This window comes from Mesoplodon mirus (assembly GCF_964341445.2).
Source record: "Mesoplodon mirus genome assembly, chromosome: 8".
In the NCBI taxonomy this organism is placed as follows: Eukaryota; Metazoa; Chordata; class Mammalia; order Artiodactyla; family Ziphiidae; genus Mesoplodon; species Mesoplodon mirus.
In genome coordinates, this window is record NC_138984.1 from 8,219,013 (window position 1) to 8,235,734 (window position 16,722).

Sequence of the window (16,722 nt, forward strand, 5' to 3'; positions counted from 1 at the left end):
TTGGAGGAATTAAACAAACAGGAATTCCGAGCCCCTGCCAGGCCTCTTGTGTGTGTGTGTGTGTGTGTGTGTGTGTGTGTGTGTGTGTGTGTGTGTGTGTGTGTGTGTGTGTGTGTGTGTGTGTGTGTGTGTGTGGTGTCTCTGCGCCCCGTGCCTTGTGGGATCTTAGTTTCCCGACTAGGAATTGAACCCGGGCCCTTGGCAGTGAAAGCGCCAAGTCCTAACCGGACCACCAGGGAACTCCCTGGTGTCTCTGCTTGTAAACAAGCCTCCCAGAGACTCTGAAGCAGCTGCTCAGTGGCCTGCATCACCTCAGTGGCCAGTTCCTCTCCAACAGGGACCCCCCTCAGGCCATGGGGGTCTTGCCACCTTCACGACCCGGCACACCTTCCCTTTACTCGTCAGCTCTCCCCCCAGGTGCCCCTTCACCTGGTCAAAATCCACCCTTCAGCTCACCCCCTGGGTGAGTCTTGCACCTGCTTGACCCTTCTCTGAACAACTGGCGCTTACTGTCCGTGCTGCTCAGAGGGTCTAATCTATTTAAGCTTATTTTTAATTTCACAAGTAATGGAGGAGCACATCGTTATTGTAAAGCAATTCAGGTGATCCAGAGGGAGTGATGCTCCTTCACCCTCCCCCTCCCCCAGTCCCACCCCAGGGTAACTCCGGGCAGGTGGGGTGTCCTTCCGACCCTTGTCCATGGATCTGCTACCTAGTTCCCAGATCTGGAGAGAGAAGAACCATCTTTCTTCCCACCAAGGCCGCTCTTCTGCCTGTGCTGAGATCTGGACCCTGGCAGCCTGTGGCCTCGACCACCCCTGTCTCTTCCCAGCTGCTCTCCCCTCCGCAGCCCCTCACTCTGGGCCTCTGTGTGGGCACCTGTGCACACACACGCACACAAATGCATACAGGTGTTCCTCTTCCTGAAAATCATCAACTCTTTCTGGATCCTTACATACCTTTAAACCCTCTCTCCTTTCAGTCTCTTCCCTCTGCAGCCCAGCTGCTTCATCCGATGGGCTCCCTGCCTGAATACCGTACATCACACCTGCAACAGGCTGATCTCAGGCTGCATGCCTCCTGCCGCATCCTCCCGGGGAGGCACTGACCCAGGTCAAGGGGGTGGAGGCTCCTGTTGGCACAGTGCTGTTCATTCCCCTCCCCTATAGGGGCAGAAGTGCTTTGGCCTTGGAAGAGGGCCTGGCCATCCAACATCTGGACTCTCCACTCCCAGGCAAAGCCCTGAGACATGGGCTGGACCCCAAACCATCCATGGCCTCTTTAGGAGGTGGATGAAAGGGCCGGGAGTGTCTTGGGGAGCTCCTTGTGCAAAGCCCCTCAGTTCACCTCTGCAGTCACCTTCACACTTCTGTGAGCTTCCAGCAGCTTTGGGGGAGGGAGAGAGCAGCTCCAGACATTCTCCTGGGGTGCATCTCCCCCCAGCACCCTGCAAATGTTCGGACAACCAGGCCTTCCAGAAACCCCAGAGCCCACTTGAGATACAGCTTGGCCTCACCTGACAAGGTTCCCAAATAGCTCTATCTCCCGTGAAGGGGGAGGGACAGGAAGACAGGGCTTAGGCCTTATCACCAGTCTCCTAACTTAGCATCATAAAATGAAAACAAACAAATTTTTGACTTACGAAACATCCCCCACCCCCGAAGTACTGGATTAGTTTCCTAGTGCTGCCATGCCAAGGTACCGTGAATTTAGTGACTTATAACAATACAGATTTGTTCTCTTACGGCCCCAGAGGTCCAGGAGCCTAAAATTAACGTGTTGGCAGTGCTGTGTTCTTCTGGAGCCTTCAGGAGAGAATCTGTTTTCTTGCTTTTTTCAGCTTCTAGGGATCTTCCTCATTCCTCAGCTCTGGGCCCCTCGTCCACCTTCAGAGCACATCCCGCCACCCTCTTCTTCCACTGTCCTGTCCTTTCTTGCTGGCTCTGATGGCTCTCCTGCCTCCATCTTCTAAGGACCCCTGTGGTTACACTGGGCCCACTCGGGTGATTCAGGATAATCTCCTTATTGCAAGATCCTCAACTTAATCACATATGCAAAGTCCCTTTAACCATATCGGGCAACATATTCATAGGTTCTGGGGACTAGGACATGGATGGACATCTCCGGGGGCCATTATTCAGCCCACCACAGGTACAAAAATGTAATATGGATAAACATCTGTATCTACCACCAAGAGTAATATCTTTGTACTTGTTTTCTGGAGCACCTGTGCCAAAGACCTTTGTGGGAGAACCATGGAGGGGGCGGATGGCATGTGCTATACACACTCTCAGTTTTCTAGGACTGCGATGCAGTCCCCAGTACCTCCTGGCAACTGTGTTTAAAAGAATCCATTTCCCCCCTTCCTCAGCAGCATCTGTGTTTTTCACATTTACTCCTTTTAAAAAAATGAGTTTTCCTTCCATATTTCCAGTCGATCTCTTTTGCTCCCAGTCTGTTGTTGAATGTTATGCAGCTGGGACCTTTCCTCCATCTTGAGTGAAGGACCATCCACCCAGGGCCTTCTGTGCCCTGCTGCCCGCCCCCCGCCCCGCCAGATTCCCTCTCTGTGGAGTTTCATCTGTGCCAGCCCTGGAAGAGCCTTCCCAGGTACGGTCCTGAAGCTCTGCTATCCCCACCGAGGCAAGGCCGTGGATGTGCAGCGAGGCTCCTGCTGGGAGGAGTGAAGTCTTCTGCATTACTACCCTTCAGCCTAGATGAATGAGGCATGTCTAACACTGAAGATGCGAGTAAATCAGGCCCAAACGCCAAAAAAATAAATGGCCATATGTTTCCTGTCCCCGAGGGTATTCTGAAACACATACCTGCCAATGAATGAAAACTGTATCCTGGAAAGTGGCAGGATGGAGGAATAAATCCAAAGGCTGACATTTCTTCCCAGGACAAGCCTCATTTCTTTATCAGCCTGTGGCTTTTAGATACCAAATTTCCCTCCCTTCTAGGTTTTTAACCCCGTCACCCCTGCCCCTGCTCTTAAGATCCAGTGAAAGTAGCAGGCTCGCTCACCACAGGGAGGTCATCTCTGATTACCTGGCCCTCATAATGACCCATCTCTCCTCCTGCCGCTCCCTAAACAGACTGAAATGCCATTGACCTCAGGGAGCTATCTTAAGCCAAAGAGATTTCTTAGCTATCTGGTTCCAACCTGACAGTCTTTTGAACTTTGTGTATACCTGTTAGCTGTATATGCCCATGTTGTATATTCCCCTATGCCCATTGGCGATGGCTTTGCCCGAGATGTATCCCTGGAAAAGATGGGGCCCAGAGGATTGCTTCCCAAGGGGGCTCATCACCTGCTTCACAGGGAACCCAGAGACCTGTCAGCAGAGCATAACCTGCTGCAGAACAATGGCCGGTGGGACGAGTCTAGGGACCCTGACACCTGCACATTTTAGCATTCGGAATGAGTCCCTTGCTCAGTTCTAAGCATGAGACGGCATGAGAAACGATCCCTTTCCTATAAACTAATTGTTTGCGCTTCTAATGCTCAACCCTGTGCTCTGTTGTCCGACCACTCCCGGGATTAAGACGGGAGAGGAGGGGTTCACAGAGGCCAGCATGGCAGGCATCCCATGAGTCACCTTCTGTCACCTGAAGGGTACACAAAACCGTTCCAGCTGTCCATGAGAAGCAGCCTTTCGGAGAATAACCCAGACCAAGAGCCCAGGTGGACACCAGTCCTAATTATCCTCCTTGTGACAAAGGCTGCTGGGAACTCAAAATGCCTGACAGAGGTGCCAGGAGGCAGAGTGACAGGCCAACCACAGAGGGAGTCACCAGAAACCCAGAGTCGAAATCCCCTTCTCAAGTGCTTGTCTAAAAACAAATGTTTCGTAGTGGAGCTCAGAGGGGGTCCTGGGCAGCCACCAAGGCGGATCATTTGAGGATGTCAGCCTGGGCTGTCCATGGCTTCTGAAGAGGACACGGGAAGTTCACGGTCACACACCTGCCTGTGATCTCTCTCATTAGGCTCCGCTCTCCAGGTTTTGTAGATTCCTGAATTTTCTCTGGTTGGGAAATTTGATCATTTGAAGTTTTTTTTTTTTTTTGGCTGCGTTGGGTCTTCGTTGCTGAGTGAGGACTTCCTCTAGTTGCAGCGAGGGGGGCGGGGCTACTCTTGGTTGCAATATGTGGGCTTCACATTGCGGTGGCTTTTCTTGTTGCAGACCACGGGCTCTAGGTGCGTGGGCTTCAGTAGTTGTGGCTCGCGGGCTCTAGTGTGCAGGCTTAGTAGTTGTGGCGCACCGGCTTCGTTTCTCTGCGGCATGTGGGATCTTCCTGGACCAGGACCCGAACCTGTGTCCCCTGCATTGGCAGGCGGATTCTTAGCCACTGAGCCACCAGGGAAGCCCCATTTGAAGTTTTAAAAGGAGTTAGGTGAAGATTTTTTTTTTTCCTGGCAGAGCAGTCTAAATCCTGTCTTGAATTAACTCCTAATTACTCGATTAGAAATCAAGATATTGTTTCTTCAAAACAAAGTTTTTATTCTTCAGAAATGACATTCCACTAATTAGCTTCTTAAAATCACTTACCCCCTAATTTACCTCATGACCCTACATAGTTTTCTGCCACACGCACTTCTCAATGACTCTAGGACAGACCTTCCCAACCTTTAGTCTTATATGGGGAGTAGGTGGGTCGGAGACATCCATTCCACTGTGGTGCTTGTTATACGTGGCTTCAACTTACTGAGAAGTTGGTTAGGTACAATACAATGTAAGAAGCAAGGTGTAATGTAATGTAATGTAAGACACCTTTGTGTGCGTCTGGCTGTGTGTTTGATGATGTGCACGTAACTTTACAGTGGCGAGCTGGAGGTGGCTCTCATCCCTCACCAATCGTGTGCATTTCTTCTCAACTCCACATTCACCAACATCACATTAGTAGCTTGACGTCAGCGATGGTGGGAGTATTTATACCAGGAAAACTGGCAAACACTACAAATCAGGCCATTCTGTTGGGTGGCCTGGGCGGTGGGGAGAATAGTGCTTAAAAAATGTTTGGAAGAAACAAGAAACCCAAAATAGTTACCTGTGCAGGGTGGGATTGGAGAGCAAGGGTAGCAGAGAGAGTTTCTTTTTTGCTTTTTGAATTTTTTATCATGTGCATCACTATTTTTTTAAAAGAGAATTTTCTTTCTTTTTTAACAATAAAGACTTCCCACAGTGTTTATGAATCCCATACCATCAGCTGGAAACTGTCTGGGCTGAGCTGTCTGGTTGAGGAAGACATCAGAGCCTGGAGATGTGTCATCACAGTGGCCTCAGTGGAGCAACATCCTGGGGCATGGAGGAGAGGCAGGGCCCTGAGGATGGACAGAGTGTGGAGCGGGCAGTCCTTCTAGAACTTCATGCCAAGCCTGAGAGGGGACCCAAAGTAATGACAGGCCCACCACAGCCAAGATGTCAGGCCAAAATTCGGGTCATCAAATCCCAAGGATCCGAAAAATGGGTGTGAAGATAGGACACCCCAGATGGTGCAGCTCCAGGGAGGATGGGGGAGGTGGACACCTGATAAAAAAGGATACAAGGTTCACAGGAGGAGCTTTTAGATTATGGGGCTGAGGGGCAACTTTTTAGGTCATTCCCAAGACCACCTCTCCTGCAGCTTAATTTAAAAGGGGACAACAGCTCTGCCCAGGAGGGAAGGAAGGCACACTGGGGCAGTGAGGAAACAAGTAGAGACAGGTTCCTCGACACAGGGGAAAAGGCTCCCACAGCTCCCTGGGGGAAGCTGCGGTAAACAAGTGCCAGGGAATGAAGCACAGCTCCAGGCAGATTCCAGGAACCTCGTCACACTGCAAAAAGGCCCCTAGAGGCCCCGGTCAGTGTCGGGAGGCGGGGTGTGGGGAGTGGAGGTTCCCAGTGGAGGACTTTGCAGTGGCTTGGAAATTCTGAGCAGAGATAATGGAGGCCCCAGGTGCAAGGATGGGCCACAGGCAGGAAAATCCATCCGAGATGCAGCAAGAGGCAGGACCTGGTGGGCAACCCTAGAAAAGGCGGGCAGGACCCCGCTGATGGGGGAACTGGAGGCAGCGTCCCGTCCTTCCCCGAGGGCCGGATACTTGGGAAAGGAGGCTCTCAGGAGACTGAGCACAAGGGGGCCATACACTGCCTGCGATGGCCAGGAAATTAGGTGAGGGCCAGTGGGAGGATGGAGTGGGCTGCTCCCCGTGGCAACACCCGAATGCCGCCGTCTGCGCCCTCCATGTTCCTGAGACATTTCCAAACTCCACCTGAGGGTGTGGGCAGGCAGCCCCTTTTGAAGTCTTGTCAAGTAGGGCTGCCACTAGTTACAAGGGAATTGAATATCCCACCTTATAAACACCTAAGGGTGGTAACGAGCAACAAGGACTAACAGGGCCACTACTTGGCCCCCTTTCTTTTTCTATTTTATTTACTTTATTTTAATTAATTAATTAATTAATTAATTAATTAATTTTTGGCTGCGTTGGGTCTTCATTGCTGCCCACGGGCTTTCTCTAGCTGCGGCGAGCGGGGGCTACTCTTCGTTGCGGTGCGCGGGCTACTCATTGCGGTGGCTTCTCTTGTTGTGGAGCACGGGCTCTAGGCGTGCAGGCTTCAGTAGTTGTGGCTTGCGGGCTCCAGAGCGCAGGCTCAGTATTTGTGGCACACGGGCTTAGTGCTCCGTGGCATGTGGGATCTTCCCGGACCAGGGCTCGAACCCATGTCCCTTGCGTTGGCCGGCGGATTCTCAACCACTGCGTCACCAGGGAAGTCCCTTAAATTTATTTTTAATTAATTAATTTTTTTGGCTGCGCCGTGAGGCTTGTGGGATCTTAGTTCCCCGATGAGGGACTCAACACAGGCCCTCGGCAGTGAGAGCACGGAGTTCTAACCACTGGACCGCCAGGGAATTCCCAAGACCTTCATTTTTTAAGATAAATTAGATGCATAAATCTCTTATCACTGGCACAGGATGTCCGCTATTTCCTTCCATACTGCTGAGAATTGACAACCTTAAAATGCTGCTGAACCTACTGATTAATTACCATCAGCCCCCAAAGCCCCACATCAATTACAGGTAAACTAAGTCAGTTTCTGCTGACATTCTCTGTCAACATGCTGAATGTTGAGTTCCCATGGACATCACTAAATCATAATATCCAACAGCTTCAGCTCTCTGGGGGCATATTTCATAGTTAACTCATCCCCCAAAGCCTGTCAAGAGGGGAGGCTGGCAATCCATCAGGAGATAATCAGAGGAAGACCTGCCTAGCCTCGGTCACTCACTTAACCAACATTGAGACTTAGGGCTGCTGTGTGTTGTGTTGAGCTCTAAGGACACAGAGAGGGCCTGGCCCCAAGTGGAAGAGCAGATGGGCCCATGACAGCCATGCCACCACCAGGCTGTAGGCCCCAAGGACAGCCTTGTGCTGTATTTGTGACTGTATCTCTTGCACCTAACAGGAGGCCTAACACTTAGTAGGTGCTCAATACATAATTAGAAATGAATAATATGACATAATGCCTTTGACAACAAACATTAGGGAAATCAGGAGGAAGCAGTTAATTCTGCTAGGGAACTGAAGAAGGCTTCACAGTAGAGGCCACAGGACCAAGCTGGTCCTTGAGTGTAGGAGTCAACAGGCAGAAAAGGGAGAAGGGCAGTCCAGGAAGAGGATAGTGAATGGGAGGGCATGGTGTCCCAGGAGGTCAGGCAGGATGAAGAAGGATCTTGAACTAAAGGTAGGTCCAGACCCTACAGACTCTATGCTCTGGTCATAGATTCTACTGTTCCATATGACAAATTCTGCTTAGAATCAGGAGCCAAGTTGCCTCTTCAGAAACATTTGTCCAGTGGTGGAATCGTGCTGTGTTTCCTTTATCACCTTGACTGCCGGGAAGCTCCTGAAGTGCTGGGTTCCTTATACTTTTTCATGCCCCCTAACAGTCCCATGGAGGACTCTTCACCCAGTAGATCATGTGTTAGTTCTCTGTTGCTGTATAACAACATAAACACAAACATAGCGTCTTAAGACAGTACATATTTACTATTCACAGTTTCTCACAGGAGTCTGAGCTCCTCTGCAGGGCTTCTGTGAAGGTGTTGGCCAGGGCTGGGGTCTCATCTGAGGCTTGACGGGAAGAATCTGCTTGCAAGCTCACATGGTTGTTGGCAGAATTCAGTTCTTTACAGGTGTCGGTTCTTGCTTGGTGTCAGCTGGTATCTCAGTATCTTACCCTCTCTGTAGGCAGTCCACAACATGGCAGCTCACTTCTTCAAAGCCAGCAAGGAAGAAGGTATCCTAGCAAGACGGTTGTTACAATCTTGTGTAACATAATCACATGCACACAATCACACCTCTCATCAACTTTGCCCTATTTTATTGGTTAGAACAAGTCCCACACATACATGCCTCCCTCCCACATTCAGGGCATGAACCAGGAAGAAGGATCATGGAGCTACCGCCAATCTGTCCCCTGCAAGTCCTCATCAGATAGTAACCATTGGTTAATTAAACTACTCCTTTTGGCAATTAAGGGTGTCATGTCACACAGACATACATACTGTTTCCCCAAGAAGACAGTGAAGTGAGCGCTCTTTCTGCTAAGAATGCTCCCCCTGGCTCCACGGCATCTCCTACAATGTTGGGCACAAACAAGTTGATAAATATGAAATGACAAAACATTATAGGATTCACATTACTGCTGGAAAGACCTAGACTTTTCCCCCAGCAAGGTGATTATCTGATTGTCATAAATTTCTCAATTGACACACATAACTAAAAAAACCCATAAAACAAATTTAACAGCCATAAAGTGGGAACTAGGTCACACATTACTGTTATGAATATGGCCCTTCCCTGAAAAAATGTCTCCTAACCCCCAGCAACTATTGTTTTCCCCTACGTTACATATGAGCTACGTACATAAATACTGTTTCCCGATTCTGTTAGGGCAAAATTTCACTAGCACAGTATGAGAGCCTAGGCTCTGAGGTCAGGTGACCTAGGTTGGCATCAAGTTTAGCCACTGACTGTGTGACCTTGGACAAGTCGCTTAACATCCAATAACGATAGCAAATGTTTGTTTAGTATCTGCTATATGCCAGGCTCTTTACATACATGAAATTCATATACATTCATTTAACCCATATAACCACTCGGGGGGGTAGGCACCATTATTAACCCCAGATTATAGATAGGAAAACTGAGGATAATGGTTAAGACCAGGGCCTAAGATTCTCAACCTGAGCAAGAACATGGAGATTGAAGGGTCAGTGGTGGACAAGACAACTAAGGACAAAGGAAAAGCAAACAGAATGCTAGTGCTAGAGGATTCTCTTTCTAATCTGCTGTCCCCACTGCCGACCCCGGCCAAGGACAGGTAGAAACCCTGTGGTGCAGGGCAAGGGGCTCTACCTCAGCTTCTGGAACTTTCTACCAACTCCACAAGGGCAAGAGCACCTGAGCTAACCCCTGAGCAGGAGGGAGCCCAGGGACCAAGACTTCCTGGTACGGGGATGACTAGTGAGTAGGGGTGGGCAAAGTTCAGCCTCTGAGAGTAGAGAAGAGGGGAAGGGGCTGGACAGAGGGAAAGAGCGGGCACAGCTGACAAAGACAAACCTGGAGAAAGCGCCCTTTCAGAACAGTTGGGCTCCCCCTCGACTGCTTAGGAAACAAGATAATGCACCAGGGAGGGGGGAAAGGAGTTGGCACTCAAAGGACTCTGGGGACGCTCCCTCCCACTCTCCACAGCGAGGTGGCTTTGGGCTTCCATGGATCTGGGGGTCCCTTACCCTGCACCCTTCTCTCGCCCTCATCCCCTGATCTTTAGCCATGTGAGGCTGCCTCCTGCGGGGATGTGGGGAGGGGACCAGCCAGGGAGTCCAAAAACCCCACAGAGCCAGACACCCTCTTAATCCAGGACCCCTTCCGCTGCCCAGACGCCCCCTCACCCCTGTACCCCAAGCTGGAGGCCACGCTGGGAGTCTGGCTTCTCTGGCAGGGCTTAGCAAACCTCACTCGGAAGTAAACACCGTGTTTCTTACACTTTTCCCGCCAACATGTCAGGGTAATAGCTGGGAGGCTCCGCTGGTTCGCAGACACATACGAAATGAACGCAGCTCAGTGCAGGATCGGGCTGCAGACACACAGTCCCCACGGGGCACACGGAGACTGCGTGCCTGTCCTCACTCCCTCGAACCCCCCCCATCTCCCACCTCCCCTTTTCTGCCTATCTCCCCTTCCTTCCGGGGGGCGGGGAGGGGATTCCAGGATCACAGAGTCCCCCGCGCTCTGGACCGCGTACTGCCCGCGAGTGTGCCCATTTTCCCGCGGGGGGCGGGAGCGTCTCTGCCCGGGAGCGGCCGGCGCGCGGTGGGACGGCGAGCACACATGGCGACCTCAGGCTGTGACGGACCGTGTGCGTGCCCCTGGGTGCCCCCCTGCGCCGCCTGCCCCTTGGGAGAAATGTGAGGCCCTAACACAAGCTGGAGGCAGAGGCGGCCCGGCTCTGCAGACACCTGACCCTCGCCCCCCAACGTGAAGCCGGGGAGGGGCTCGGGGCGCCAAGAGCGCCTCAAGAAGCGCGGGAGCGCCAGGGCTGACGGTCAACTTTGCGCCCAAATACGGGGCTCATGGGCTGCGGGCCTTGGCGGCGGGGACAGGACGGACGGAGCGGTGGGTATGGAGAAAGCTCGGCTCCCTGCAGGGGATCTCGGGGTCGCGCGGGGGCCGCAGCTCGGCCGGGGCGCAGGAGGCCGGGGGCGGGGAGGCGGCTCCACAGTGCTCCAGTTGAGCCCTGGAAAAACCCCGGCGCGCGGGAGAGAGGCGGTCCAGCTCGCAGGCACGGCCGGGGATGGCGGGAACAAAGACGGCCCGGGGCCGGATGCAGTCATGGAAAAACCCATCGGGGCGCCGGGGCGGGGGCGGGGGCGACAGGGAGGGGCGGCGCGCGCCAGGCAGCCCTGCCACCTTCGCCGGCTGGCCCGGGCGGGGCTGCTCTCGGACCCCGCCCCGGAGCGCTCCTCGCAGGCGGAGGGGAGGCCCAGGAAAACAGAAAATGCCAGGCGGGAAGGGGAGGCCCGGGGACCGAGAACCAGAAGCGCCCTGGCTCCGGGTGCTGCGCGCCAGCCTGCCAGCCAACACACCCCGTGCTCTCGGCCGGGACGGGAGGGTGGCGAGGCTGGTGCGCTCCGGGTACACGCGGCGCTGCGCACGGCCACTTCGCAGCTGCGGCAATGGGTGGTGGCCGGCCCCTAGGGGGCGCGCACAGACCACCCCCCCCACCCGGCAATGGCGCGGACGCGTGTGTGGCGGCTCACACGCTCTGTACACACATGATCACTTACACGCCCGTGCTGCCAGATACGTGAGCTGCCCCCAGCTCCCAGGACAGAGGGAAGGAAAGCGTCCTACCGAGGGGGGCGGATTAGATGCTCGTTAGGCGGTCTCCAGGGCAGGTGACAGAACCTCAGGAGCTGGGGAGGAGGGCCGTAGAAGCAGCCGAGGTTAGGGTCCCCCCTTCCCCCTACATTACAGGTGCGTGCCCAGGTCCCGTCTCAGGGCTGGAGTTTCCTTTCCGTTCAGGACGCTTCCTGCCCTGTCCTGGTCTTAGGAACCCGCCTGGAGACCGGGAGGCATACTTCTTTTTTCCTCTTTAGAAAAGGAAAGTGTTGGCGCAAGTTAGACTCAGTGACTCCTGAGGCCTTTTCCAGTTATGACTTATTATGAAGAAGGAACTGGACCCAGAGGCCATAAAAGGAGTTCGTGGGAGCTGAGAAAAAACCTTGGTGCCTGGTTTGGCCCCAGCCACAGGCTCAAATGTCCACTTGTTTATTTGTGCTTCTGCCTGCTGTGGGGTGCCAGGGGGCAAAAGCTGAACCCATGGGGTCCCTGGCGTGGGGAGGGGATGTAAAACAGGACATGGTTCTAGGGACCCAGAGCCAGATTCTGGAGCAGAAGAGACCTCAGGTTCTGCCTGAATGGGGAGGCTGCTCGGCTGGGGTGGCAGGTGAGGGTTCTTGAAGGCCAGAGGGCAATGAAGCAGGAGCCCACCACCTCAAAAAGTTCAAGTTCAAGAAGACTGCCTTTATGAGGCCTGGCTGTTGTAATTGTGGGAATACAGTTGTGGTAGGATTTCTAGTCACCTCTCAGAATACAAGGTCAGTAGAAGCAGGTACACCAACGACAGGACAGGGTCAAATGAGCTGGCATCCACCTGTGGTCCCCTTGGGAACTGAGACTGGAACCAAATGACCCAGCTCGACCTCTACCTAACTTCCTGGTTTGGGGGATCTTATCTAACGTCTTTGGGCCTCAAATTCCTCATCTGTAAAGTGGGAACAAGAGCTTCTCCATAGGGGTGTATTGGGATTGAAAGTGGTATAAGTACCCGTTCCATCTGCCTTCCCTCCTTTCCCACTTCTCAAAGTCCTGGTGCTTGCTCACTAGGACTCCTTCGAAGTCCTAGTTTCCAGAGAGCAGGTGGGGTCCAGTGGGACGAAGGCTGGGGAGCAGCGCCCCCTGGTGGTCGATATCAGGAGAGCTCGGTTATTCCGTGAGGACACACCCGAGCTAACCTGCTTAGTGCCTGACGGCCTCTGGCAAGTTAGAGCCTCCGTGGGCTGATCCTGGGGCTCCACTTAGGGAGGCTTTTCCTTCTTGCCTCAGTTACCCCCTTGAGCAAGCAGAATTCTGCTTCCCCACATCATCTGCCCTCTCACAGTCCAGCTTCTCCATCTTTAACAGTCTTCTCTCACTTCTGCCCCGGAGGAATCCATTTGGCATTTATACTGTTCTTTACAGCTTACACAGCACTTTGACACACATTACTCGTCCCTGAGGTGTGCTGTTTTTGGGTGGTGACGGCACTAGATGGATAGAGGATGTTGGTTTGGAGCGTGGCTCCAGCAGAGCGGGCTGATTTGGATCCTGCCTCTTCCATCCAGCTGTGTAACCAGGGCGACGTTCAAAATATTGAATAACCAGTGGGACAGTCAGCGACCAATCAGAACAGACCCTACCCTAAACACCAGGTATAGCCAAATGTGTGTACCTGCTGAAGATTCTGGAATAATCTCAACCGCACAGGGCCTCGGTTTCTCTATCTGCAATATGGACACGATGATCCTAATAGTACCACGTTATAGGGCTGTTGTGCAAACTAAAGTAGTTATTGGCTGTAAAAGGTTGAGAAACCAGTGTCTGGCACATAGAAAGCACCCGAGAGTTAGCTTTATTACTGGTCCCATCTCTTCTCAGACTCAGTGACTCAGGGTGATCGCCACTCTTAAGGGAGACTCCCCAGGTGAGCCCTCTGTATGCACCTGAGATCGCCTCCTGCCTCACTTCCGACTTCCCACACCTCCTCGTCTAGCCCTCTAGTTATTCTACTCGCCAGAAGTGCTTCTCAAATTTTACCATGTATCTGAATTTCTGGGATATCTTGTTAAATTACAGATTATGATTGAGGAGGTCTGCGTGGGGCCTGGGACTGCATATTTCCTACTAGCTCCCAAGTGCTACTGATGCTGGTCTGAGAAGCAAGACTCCTGGAGATCAGTGCAGAAACAGAAGTGTCAGCTGATTGCGATCTGTAAATATTTATTGAGCACCTACTCAGTGCAAGGCCATGCAAGGATCCAAACAGTCCAAGGTCTGGGTTCCAACCTCAAGCAGCAGACACGTTATCTCGCACAAATACAGGTTAAAACTAACAATCAGGCCGAAGGGTTAACATGTACCCAACAGTAGGTGATGCATGTGGTGAATCCATTCTCTTCACTGTAGACAGAGTGATGCTTTAAACAGGTGAAGATCTTGGCTTTGGCCAAGGCATTTTATTTTCTTCAGTAGAGGGGATCTCCAGAGAGGGCTGACAGCTGAGGGTCCTTGTGTCTGCAGCCTGTACTCCCAGCACGGGGGCACCCTCGTCCTTCAGGGCTGCAGGGGAGCTGGATGGTGCAGCATAGTGCCCACATGGGGGGACTCACTTTGGCAGAAGGGTAGGATTCAGAGAGGCTGGCAGAGGGAGCGGGGAGTCCAGCAGGGGCACTTGCAGGCCCTGATCCCAGGGTGGAGATGAAGCAGAGGGGCTGAGGCAGAAGTTCTCTCCCTTGGTTCCCTGAGGACAGAGTGGGATGAATCCTGGGTGTGAGGTAGACCTTAGGAGGCCACAAACACATCCTTGACTTTTGTTCTTGTATACTGTTTTAGTGTTAACCAGTGCCAAATTATCATCAATCAGCCGCTACACTTCATATTTCATCATCTTATGTAGATGACCCTCAGGTATTGTTTCAAGAGCAAGTGTTCTTCAGCTGAAAATAGAGAATCAAACATCCAGCATTTGCAGAGCATTTCTGGAAGTGTTCTGTGGTTTTGGTCCTTTGATAAGAAAGCACTGGGGGACTTCCCTGGTAGCGCAGTGGTTAAGAATCCCCCTGCCAATGCAGGGGATATGGGTTTGAGCCCTGGTCCGGGAAGATCCCACATGCCATGGAGCAACTAAGCCCGTGTGCCACAACTACTGAGTCTGTGCTCTAGAGCCCGCGAGCCACAACTACTGAAGCCCACGTGCTTAGAGCCCGTGGTCCACAACAAGAGAAGCCACCGCAATGAGAAGCCCGCGCACCACAACGAAGAGTAGCCCCCGCTCACCGCAACTAGAGAAAACCCACGCGTGCAACGAAGACCCAATGCAGCCAAAAATAAATAAGTAAATAAATAAATTTATTAAAAAAAGAGAAAGCACTGGGTACATCTCCCCCCAACATGTAATATCTTGTGGGCCTCTTTGAGGACCCTCTAGATGCCCACACTGTGTTGAATGGATGGTTAGGACAGTGGTCCTGGAAGCAGCCAGCGGCGGTGTGGGGAGAGGCCAACAGATGGACCTTGAGAGAGGGAAGAGATGGGCTGTGCCCGGGAAGGCGGCTTGCTTGGTGTCTAGGACACACCAGCTGGCCTGGTTTCATGAGCCTGCAATCTGTGCAGTCCCACAGGGCTCCGTGCTTGGTTTAATGCATTGCTGTCCCTGTCTTGACATTCTTAATACTTTTTGAAGAAGGGGCCTTGCATTTTCATTTTGCACTTGGGCCCCATAAATTATGTAGCTGGTTCTGCTCAACAGCTTTGATTCCTAGGCCCAGGGCCCATTCCCGAGGGGTCACCTGGGACAGACCAGGGAACCTGGGTGGTGGGGAGGTGGGCCAGGCTGAATCCTTGAACAGGTCCTATGTGTGAATCTGGGATCATGGAGCCTGCTTCACCCAATGCGGAGGAGAGGATGAGGACTGCAGGCTTTCTCAACTGAGAATCAGGCTGTGGAGATTCACTGCCCGGGAAAGCCAGCCCTGCGGCTGCTCTTTCAGAGATGCCAGATGCCTCCTGCCCTCTGAGCCCCCAGTCAGCTGTCAGACTGTTGACAAGAGACATGAAGATTCACAGGGATGGAGCAGATGCCTCGCTTGATGGGACAGGAGGGTCAACAGCTGGTCTGGATGTCGATGCTTGGCTTGTCTGTGGCCTGGGTTCATAAATCCATGTCCCTGAGTCCAGCCTGGCTTGGCCCATTGGACAGGGGGAGGTGGTAGTGTCTCCCTGGAGACGGACTGTGAGAGGCTTGGGTGTTACCCTGTTTTGACGGGTGCCATAACGAGGGAGGAGCCTGAGAGGCCTGGATAGACTGCGTCACTTAAGTCCCAAGACCCAGTTACAGTGCTGAGTTCTGAGGGGTCCCCCAGGCGGGCCTGGGCCAGCTCTCAGGCCCACATTTAGGTCACTGCTTTGTCCTTACGCACCGGCTGCTCTTTCTGCTACTGTTGTGCCTTGTGCCTCACCTTCTGCCGCTCCAGGTTTGAACCGTATCCTCTCTCCTCTGTGACTCACGCCACCTGCCTCAGTTTACCCATGTGCTTGTCACTTTCACTCTCTTGCAGTTTACTCTCAGTGGGCAGCACTGGGGCCTGTTCCCTACCTTGTCCCACCGTCATTTTTGAACAAGGGGCCCCTCATTTTATTTTTGCATTGTGGCCCCCAAATTATGGAGCCGGTCTGCTGATCGGCTCACCGGGGCTCGAGGTCAGAACCTGACAAGGGGTTCTGAGTGCTGGAGGCGTCTCGCGGCTCTGAAAGGGGAGCGAACGTCCACAGTCCCATGGAGAGGCCGCGCTGAGAGCCCGCTGTGGGCCAGTGAGGGTGACAGTGCGGGCCGGGATGCTACAAACAGAAGCGCTTTACTTCAAGGAGTTTACCCAGCAGGGCGTTCATAAGTAGGACAAAGCCTGGCAGTCCAGGGGCCACCCGGGCAGGAGCGGCGAAAAAACCCGAGCAGCAGGGAGAGAAGTTGGGGCGTCCGGCTTTGGGCGCAGACCCCGCCCCGCCTGGGTCGCCAGTCTCCGAGAGCTGAAAGGGCCTCTGTGTTCCGTCTCCCGCCTGCCCGCGGGCCAGGAGCGCATTTCCTCAGCTGCGCCAGACCCCAGAGGCTCCGCAGACCCTCTGGGGACAGACACAAATAGTTCCGGGCCCTGCTGCCTGGTCAGTTACCTTGGGAACCAAACTCAATCGCCTGACGTCACTGGGCCGTTGCGCAGCAACCGGCAAAGACTCTCTCTGCAGCTCTCCCAGTCTCCGCGGTGAGGTAGCCATCGCCATGGAGACGGCGGGACTGGGCAGGGCGGTGGATGACCCCGCCCGGCCGCGCGGTCCTCGCCGCCCCTCGCCCTCCCGGCCGC

General features: G+C 53.3%; 1 long non-coding RNA gene across 1 annotated transcript; it reads left to right on the forward strand.

Moving 5' to 3' along the window:
- Nucleotides 1-10,165: 10,165 nt before the first annotated feature.
- Nucleotides 10,166-14,957, forward strand: LOC309809397. The gene is made up of 3 exons (XR_014294850.1): nucleotides 10,166-10,666; nucleotides 13,448-13,583; nucleotides 14,204-14,957. It is a non-coding gene; the product is annotated as an uncharacterized lncRNA (long non-coding RNA).
- Nucleotides 14,958-16,722: the final 1,765 nt, after the last annotated feature.